The following is a 9,381-nucleotide window of genomic DNA, read 5'->3' as shown; positions in this document are numbered from 1 at the left end:
TTTTTTTTTTTTTTTTGGCCTTAACAACTATAAAATATGAGGAAGCCTTTGTAGGAGAGGTTTTCTTTGTTCAAGTCTTTAGCTAGTCTCATAAGACATTTTAATGTTAATAGGGCTCCCACAGGGATAATATAATTGATACAATACTCTTCCAAAGCTGTTTCAAACATTGCAGTCACCCCAGTGTAGTAATATATCTTCCCAATGTCAGAAAATGCAGAGTGGTTACTGAACTCTGATTTGCTTGACTCTGGGACGGTTTCTTTGAAGACAGAGCTTATTGGGGAGGCTGACTTTGGAGCCATGGGAGCAAGTCTGATGAATGTGTTGGAAGTGCTGCAGTGGCCTTTCAGATGCCTGCACGTCACTGGGGGAAATAAAAATGCTAAGGAGAATTAATGTGATAAGCAAGTCTGTCAGTGAGCCATCTCAGAATCACGGACTTTGGATTTTAGCAAAACCGCATAGTGCGGTGGAAAGACCGTGGGCTTTGGAGTCAGCTAGACAGAGCTGGGTCTGAGTCCAAGTTCTGCCTCTTTCTAGCTGGGTGGGACCTTGAGCAAATAATTTAACTTCTTACGACTCCCAGCTACTTGTTCTGCAAAGCTGGGTAATAATAACTACATCACAAGGTTGCATGGGTGTCAAGGAGCACACCAAAGGTGCTTAATAAATTTTAGACCGTGTCATCCTTTTAAATCTTGCTTTTAATCCAGCAGTGGTAAATATTTAACAGCAGACTTTCCAGAGGGTGGGAGGGTAAGTCCTGATTTGTAGCATTTGCCTATTTCTGTGGTGTAAAAACTTCTGCCACATGGGTTTCTAGCTACCCGTCTGGTCACTGAACATGGATTTGGGAAGGGAATACGTGTAATCCACTCTCGGGAGTGTTGTTTTCCTTCTGTCTCTGTCCAGCTTTCTTTCTTTCATGTGGATTTATGCCTTCTGCCAGAGCAATGGCCATTTTTGCAAAGTTAGCTCTCTCCTCCTCCAAACCCTCTCCCCCCTCTGCCCACCCCATTCCTGCACTTAAAAATGACCAGGCACACAAGTACGCTTCCCTTCGCTGTTTGTTCACCTGGTCCCCCGTATCAGAGGCTGGAGGGTAAGTTGATGTCAACATTTATTCCCAGCCGATGGATAAAGTAGTCAGAGGGGAGGAGGAAGACAGCTGAAGCTATCAGCTATCGCGTGTGCGCCTGTTCTCCGTGTTTGCTGGCATCATTTTTCCAAGGGTCTCCTTTCTGCATCGAGTTTCGCATTTGATCTTAATTCTGGACCAGGTCCGAAGTATGGCTAGAGCCAGGTACCAGAGCCTGGGGAAGAGAGGACAAGTCTGTTCCTTTGCTAACTTTCTGGCAAGGCTGCTGTGTCAAAACTATAATAATTACCGTAAAAGTGTCTGAATGCAGGGCTTCCTGTGTACCCTGCGTCGTCTTCTTGCCTTTTTCCATTTGGAGATTTTGGGGGCCGTCATGAATCTCCTCTGCTCATTTGCTTTCTCCGACATGGGACAGACAAATTAGTTCTCCTCAACTTCCTCTCGGGTTTTGGTCCCATTTAGCAGAGTTCCCTCTAATAGAGGGACTGTTCCCTAGGACGCACAAGCGCAGCCTTTTCCAAATTAAAAAAAAAAAAAAGATCTTGTGATAATTTCAGTAAGGATGTAGGAAAAGAGAAGTTACATCCTTTTCTCGGGTCACAATCTTATATCGATATCTCTGGCTAATATTTGTATTTTTAAGGGGGTGCTGGGTGCTACAAGGAAATAAAGACAAAATAGTGTGCCTTTCCACCTACCAGTGAAAAACATCTGGGGGGAGTCAGGAAGGACTTTAGAGCTTTTCAGATTCTCTCTGTCCCTGAGTTTAGAACCAACAAGAAGTAGAGGAACCCCTTTAAATATCAGCCCTGTCATAGCTGAATTGTTTTATTCTAGTGGATTCTGGAGGAAAAAAAGAGGAGTCAGCATGATTATTATAATTACTTTAAGAACTTTTATAGTTGTCCCACACTATTCCAGTGGAAAACAAGCCTTGTCCCCTTCTTGTATTACAAACAGTGCAACACAGGGGACAAGAAGGCCTCACATATATGCTTGGAATTGGCGTGCAGTATAACCCATCCTCCGAGCCTCCTTTTAGACCTATGGAAACATCTCCCTGTAATAAAGAGGATTTAGGGAGAGTTTGTAGAGCCAAAAATTCCACATGCACAAGGCCCTTTGGGTGAAAGAGTGCTAAATTGAATATTTTCCACATAAATTACTATGACTGCCCCACTGTGCTTTGAGAAAAACCAACTCTGCTCTTGGACACAGCCGATCAGACAGATCAGCTGGAAGGAAGCCAGCTCCTTCTGAGATGTCCTGGTAGAAACTTTGAGTGACAGAGACATTCCATAGTAAGTGACAGCAAATTGAGCCAATTAAGTTTTCTTTGGGGAGAAAAAAGGTCTAAGTGTTGAGTTCATTAGAGAAGGGGTAGTCACCTCAGCTCGGGCTAGCTGCCCCAAGTAAACTGAGAAAACCTTTCAGTTTCTAAAGGCCCCATTGTCTACCCCAAATTCAGAAGTATGAGGCCCAGGGGTCTCATGACTACAGCTTGTGACTCCATTTCCAGTGTGTCTTTTCTTTGCACTATCATCGAATGGAACATGATTATTGGGTCCAATGTGTTAGTGGCTAAAGAAATTAAAAAAAAAAAATCAAGTTTCGCATGCCTTTCCAATAGGAGAAGGTTGGTCCTGAAAAGAGTGTTCCAGTGCTTTATTCTTTCTGGAAAGGAAGGCTGACCAAGGGTCTCCCTCCACCCACATCGTCCCTCAAAGAACTCTATGCTCTCTTGTAATGGGAGAAAAATTAGGATCTCATAGTAAAAAAAAAAAAAAACCCTAGGCATCTGTACCCTTTGACTTGTTTTATGGGATTATCCTTCATAGTATCTTGAGAGCTGCCCCTAGTTCAGATGAAGACCGTTTAGAAAGTTGGATGGGTTTTTTGTTGACAGTATTAACTTGGCGCTAGATGCCTTATTACACATCCAAGCATTGGAAGATCATTTTATGACTAACATTTGGGTTAAATCTGTAAACATTGTTTATCTTTGACATTATTTCCCTTGAAAAAAGGCAATAGCAGCAACATTTTTCCTCCTGTCATTTTGGGCTCCACAAGGGGAAGGCGGGTTGTTGGAACGGGGGTGAGAAAGGCAATGATGACAAGATGCTGAGATGCTATCTCTCCTTCTATCTCCTAGTTGCGCTGGTGGGGGTTTGTTGACATGGCACAGAAGGTCTTGCCTCAGGGAGTCCCACGAGTGAAAACTGATGGATGTTCACCACCAAATCCCTTTCTTTAAGGGATGTTATCATGTCACATTTCTGAAAATACAGAATGCACCCTGGATAATATTTTCACATATGCTGATAAACACAGCTGCCAAGAAAAGCATGTTTTAAAAAAAAAAAAAAAAACCAAACCCAAGAGATGTTGAGGGTTGTGCATAGAATTTATATTTTCATGGTCTTTCTTGATTCTCTCAGTGATGTTATAAGCTTTACGTATTCCCCTCCCTGCTTATGCCCACTCTAACCTTGCCCAGAAAGGGAAGAGCAGAAATAATCAGAGCTTGATTCTTAAATTCCTAATAATAATGCACGGTGATGGAGATAATAGACTGGCCCCATTCTGAGTGAAAAAGTACACACACACAGCCAGACCCAACCAAAATGAAACACAATTTTTAAAATGTGAAACCAAATCGTCTATGGTACATCCATAATAAAACTTAATACTATTTTAAGTTTTATTTTCTAGACTTCAGTTTATGTATTTTATATCAATGCAGTCATTTTAAATTCCACCCTCCAAGTTTCATTTAGGAAACTGAGCCAATTTGGCAAAGTTATGATTATCATTTTTTATATCTCCAGAGTAATCAATGGAAAAGGTATTCTATATTTTAACTAGTTATTTCTCCATTTTTGTACAACCGTGTTGTTTTCAATTTAACCAACCCTAGACTTGCAGTTATTGTCTTTATTTCTTAGTCTTTATTTTTCTTTTGATTGAATCGCTCTTTAGGAAAGAAAATTAAGAATTTCAGATATTGGTTGTTAACATTTTTAACACTTTTGCCAAATTATTTTCCAAAAGTTTTGCCAAGGGTACCATGGGTATTATTCCTTGTATTCTGAATTTCAAATAACAGGGCAGCTTTATGTAGGCATTAGGGCTTTATTTATTTATTTATTTAAAGATTTTATTTATTTATTTGACAGACAGAGATCACAAGTAGGCAGAGAGGCAGGCAGAGAGAGAGGAGGAAGCAGGCTCCCTGCTGAGCAGAGAGCTGGATGTGGGGCTTGATCCCAGGACCCTGGGATCATGACCTGAGTGGAAGGCAGAGGCTTCAACCCACTGAGCCACCCAAGCGCCCAGAGCTTTACTTTTTTTAATTAAAAAAAATTTATTGAAGTCTAGTTGACCTGTAGTGTTACATTACTGTCAAGTATACAACATGGCAATTTGATAGCTCTTTACATTAAGGCATTAGGGCTTCTGTAAAATGTTTGCAAAGTGAATACATGTGGAATTTCAGGTGGTCAGGTGATGGAAAAAGGAAGTAAGTGGGGGCGCCTGGGTGGCTCAGTGGGTTAAGCCTCTGCCTTTAGCTCAGGTCATGGTCTCAGGGTCCTGGGATCGAGCCCCAGGTCGGGTTCTCTGCTCAGCAGGGAGCCTGCTTCCTCCTCTCTCTCTGCCTGCCTCTCTGCCTACTTGTGATCTCTCTCTCTGTGTCAAATAAATAAGTAAAATCTTAAAAAAAAAAAAAGAAAGAAAGAAGTGTCCCCAGTTATTCTGATACAATATCAATGAGCGATGTTTGAAAAACATTCAATAGCCAATTGCTTTTCTCTTTGCATTATCTCCTATGAGTAAATCACATATCCTCTCTGATCAGAGTACAGATTTATATCTTAGTTTTCTTGCCTCGGGCTTCAATTTATTTTTCTATGCCCTTATTCTTCCCTTAACCCCAGTTTCTTCCTTTATTTACTTTTGTATCCATCTTTCTCTGATTATTGCTATGAGATTATCTTTTGAACTAGATGACAATGATTTGAAAAGGCAATTTTTAAATTATTGTAGGGAAATACCCTGATGTAGCGCGTGTTCACTGAGTCATCAAGTGAATAAGTGAATACACTGTTGGGAAGGATCTTGAATGTTAAAAGCATTCTTTTCCTATTCACTTTTTTTTTTTTTTTTTTTTTTTTTTTTTTTCAAATAAAGCTAGGCGGTATAAATCCTGATGTGCTGATTTAGGTTCTTACTAATGTAAATTATTATTGTCATAATACTGCTTTATACTTTAAAAAGTGACTTCCCCTCCATTACCTTATTTGATAGTCACAAGAATCCTAGGAGTAGCAAAAGATGGGCATCATTTTCTCTATTTTATAGAAAAGTGAACAGAAACCCAGAAAGGCTCAGGGCTTACTACAGATTATGCCCATCCCAAGGGGCTTTACCTGTGTTAAATTGTGGCACGTGTTGCTCTTCTGATTTTACCAAAAAGAAATGGAACTTCATGGGAACTGAGAAGCTTGCCTCACTTTTCCCAAACATTTTCTACCTGTCAAGGTTTTTAAACCTCCTTTAAAACAAGGAGAGCGCCCAGGCTGGTCGGATCCCCAGGCACGTGTGCTACACTTTCTCCATCCCTTACCCACGGATCACTCCGGCTACCGTGGGGCGAGCTGTAATTACTCTTCTTTTACAAATGAGGGAACTGAGGCTCAGAGGTGGTTATAACTTGCCAAAGCCCATGTGCCTCACTAATATAGCAGCCGGAATGTAGATGAAAGTCTTTGTCAAATCGGTCCATCCGTCTGTGCTCTGCTTACTGCTTGCGTGGCAATGCGGAATATAGGCACCTGGAGTTACCTTTGAGGTCATCTGGCATAACCACAATTACAAACAAAAATGCTGGTGTACTGAGTGCATATTTGGGTGTCAAACACCATACTCAACCCATGCCCACACACGGTTCTGGGAACAGCCCTATGAGGAAGGTACTATGATTAACTACCCCTTCCCTTTAATAGATGATAAAACTGAGGCCCAGAAATGTTAAATAACTTGCCCATGGCCACAGAGTTAGTAAAGGCAGAGCAGATCTTGTACCCTGTGTATGAATCACCCTACACAGCTCATAGAGCATTCTATGAGGCCCTGTACCTCCAGGGGCAAAGGGCCTCCTTATGATGAGGTGTTCTATCTTGTTGGAAAATTCATCTGACATGTGCCTCCCTGAGAGCCAATTCATGGGTCTAGAAGTGTGCCTGGCACATAATTAGCACAACATAATGTTTGTTAAATCAGTGCATAGATTTCTTTTACAATCTTGCTATGAGGTCTGTTTGCTGTTCCCTACAAGGACCTTTCTGAGACTGGGGTGCTGAGATCCTGTTTCTCTCACTTACCTCTTTTTCGGAATGCATGTCTTCATCTCACTTTTCCCAAACATTTTCTACCTGTCAAGGTTTTTAATACCTACCTTTATTCTTCTGGAACCTTGAATATAGAAAAAATACTAGAAGGCCAACATTATCTTCTATTATGAGACAGAAAACCGTCCTAATTCTAAAAAATATATGTTCTCAGCTAAGTAACGAATAAGGGTACACCTGCCATCTCATGACCTCCCATTCCCAGTTTGAACCCCTGAAATAAGGGGCTAAGAGCATCCTCACAGTAAAGGAAATCTACTCTCTTCTTGGTAAAATAGGCATGAGACATTATGACGTCTTTTCTTTTTGTGATAAATCCCCAAACTAAACTTGAGTCATCGGTCCATTAGAACATCTTAGTATATTGCCCCCCATTAAAGTAAAAAGCCTTTTATTAGTAAAGCACTATCCTATTTGTTGTATTATATTAAAACCTTTTTCCTAATCTATCAAAGTTGAGGATATAAATAATTATTTCTCCAGCAATCTCTGCCCTAAGTGGATGCCATAAAGAAATATGTGCACATATGTACTAGGAAATTCCAACACAGATATTTATATTAGTATTCATCTAAACTGGCCAAAAATTGGAAACAATGTAAATATTCATGAACCAATAAATGGATCAGAATGTCACAGAGTAGTTACATAACAGGACATTATATAGCAATAAAAAAGAAAAAAACTGCAGATACATACAAAGCCATGGGTAAGTCTGAAACACATGATGTAGGATAAAAGAAGTTGTATGCAAACGAATACACACAAGTCCATATATATGAAGCACACCCAAAGAGTGTGTTGTTTCAGAAAACAAATAGAAAAGGGTACTTGGGTGGCTCAGTGGCTTAAGCCTCTGCCTTCAGCTCAGGTCATGGTCTCAGGGTCCTGGGGTCGAGCCCCATATCAGGCTTTCTGCTCAGCGGGGAGCCTGCTTCCCCCTCTCTCTCTCTGCCTGCCTCTCTGCCTACTTGTGTCTTTCTGTCAAATAAGTAAACAAAATCTTAAAAAAGAAAAGAAAAGAAAACAGGTAGAAAAATGGTTAAACAGTAAAGATAAAATTATTGCTCTAAGAGTCAGGAAGGTGGGGGCCATGGCAGATGGGAGGGAAGGGCATCAAGATTAGGAAGGGCATCTTCTCAGCTGCTGGTGACCATCTCTGCACATGCAGGGTGGTAAATGGGTACTCAACAACATTTTGTAAACTCTGTGTTTAGAGGATTTAAGCTCCTTTCTGTACATACGTCATGTTTTGCAGTAAAAAATATCTCAGAGGAATAGTGGTTAGGAGAAAGAATAAATTGCCACATGCTTAGTCCAGCAAATACACCTCTTGGTGCTCAGATACACTCAAAACACCGCAGCGTATGTCCTTGCCGTCAAGAAATTATACTTCCAGCCCCTCATCTGTTTCACTTACGGCTTCCGTTAGAGGACAACAGAACGCGTGAAGAGGAGAATGAGCATTGTTTGCCTTTGTTCGGTTGCCTTTTAGACTTTCCTCCCTTGTCTGCGAGTGAGCCACATCGAATAAACAATGGGTTGATGCAGAAATACGTGTCTAATTAAGCTCTTGCTTCTCTGATGCATTTCAGGTCCCTAACATTTACCACGTTAGAAATAATGAAATGTTAGATCGGCCACGTCCTGCTCTCCTCTCTGGCGAGACCTCGCTTTGTGAGGTGCTAAACAAACTGCCAGGCTGCAGATTTTATTAGAAGCTGTAAGTGGTGGCAGGAATGAGAAGGAGTGCCAAAGGGATCCAAACTCACGCCTGTCAGCTTCGCTCTGCTCTGCGAGGAAGCCAAGCACCTCATTTCCACCGCGTTATTTAAGCCGAGAAGCGGAATTGGGATGCTCTGGCGGGCTGTGCGCAGTCCTCAGCAGCCTTCCCGCCAAACCCTCCGAGACATCTAGCTTCTCCCTTCAACAATTCCCCAGGCGGGCATTTGGTATGCACTCTATATGCTCCTTCAGTGACCCACGCATACATCACAAAACATTTTTGCTTTATGTGGATGGCAGGATTGCCTAAGTATTTGTCCTTATTTTTCTAAGATGCATGGAAACTGGAACAGGCTGAAAATGAAGCAAACCAGGCCCATCTGATTCATCCAGGCTACTCACTCACGTCCTCCCGTTCACTCTGAATCTGGGGCTCATTTGGGGTCCTTCCCATGGTGACCAAGAGCAGAGCCCAACACCTCAGTAGCTGCTAGGTCAGACATGTCCACGAGGTCATTAGAGCGAGGCAGAGCATATCTCTGCTCTTTCGGGTGATTAACGGACTGCCATGACACATCTGTCTTCCAGACTACCTGATGTGCTCTTTTGAATTCGACGACGACTTTAGTAGAGCAGAGCAGATAAATCTGTGCCTGATTAAATGTATTCAGGACCATACTTACTGAGCATCCAGTGTATACTAGGCCCTAGGCTATGTGCTGGAGCTCAGAGGGAAATTATATTTCAGCATTGACATGGAACTGAATGCATCTCAATCAAGTGAGAGAAACTCAGTGTCAGCGGGTTTAGATGGGCGCTGCACAAGAAACCGCTAATAATTAATAGAGAAGGGCAGGGGCAGAGAGAGCTTCTCAAGAGTCTGATATTTACATGAAGGAAGGAAGATTCATTATGGCCCCGACAAAGCCACTTGGAAAAAGTAAAACTAAATTATCTCTGGGAAAAGTGAGGGACCTAATTATGAAATGCCCCAAAGAATACTCCTACTTAAAAAATAAAGAGCAAGAGGTACTTAGGAACTCAATTCCATTATCCATTCGAGGCAATGAAAACAAAAGAAAAACAAACACCAGTTAAAAAAAAAAAACCCTCCAAGATTCTTCAAAATGGAAAAACTGCGTA

The 9,381-nt window shown here is 41.5% G+C and overlaps 1 long non-coding RNA gene across 1 annotated transcript; it reads left to right on the top strand.

The window, feature by feature from the left end:
- Window positions 1–919: 919 nt before the first annotated feature.
- Window positions 920–8,608, top strand: LOC309846173. The gene is made up of 2 exons (XR_014301761.1): window positions 920–1,105; window positions 8,109–8,608. It is a non-coding gene; the product is annotated as an uncharacterized lncRNA (long non-coding RNA).
- The last annotated feature ends 773 nt before the right edge of the window (window positions 8,609–9,381 follow it).

This window comes from Mustela nivalis, assembly GCF_964662115.1.
Source record: "Mustela nivalis genome assembly, chromosome: 13".
Classification (NCBI taxonomy): Eukaryota; Metazoa; Chordata; class Mammalia; order Carnivora; family Mustelidae; genus Mustela; species Mustela nivalis.
The sequence above is the reverse complement of the archived record's forward strand: the minus strand, read 5'-3'. Positions and strand labels throughout refer to the sequence as shown.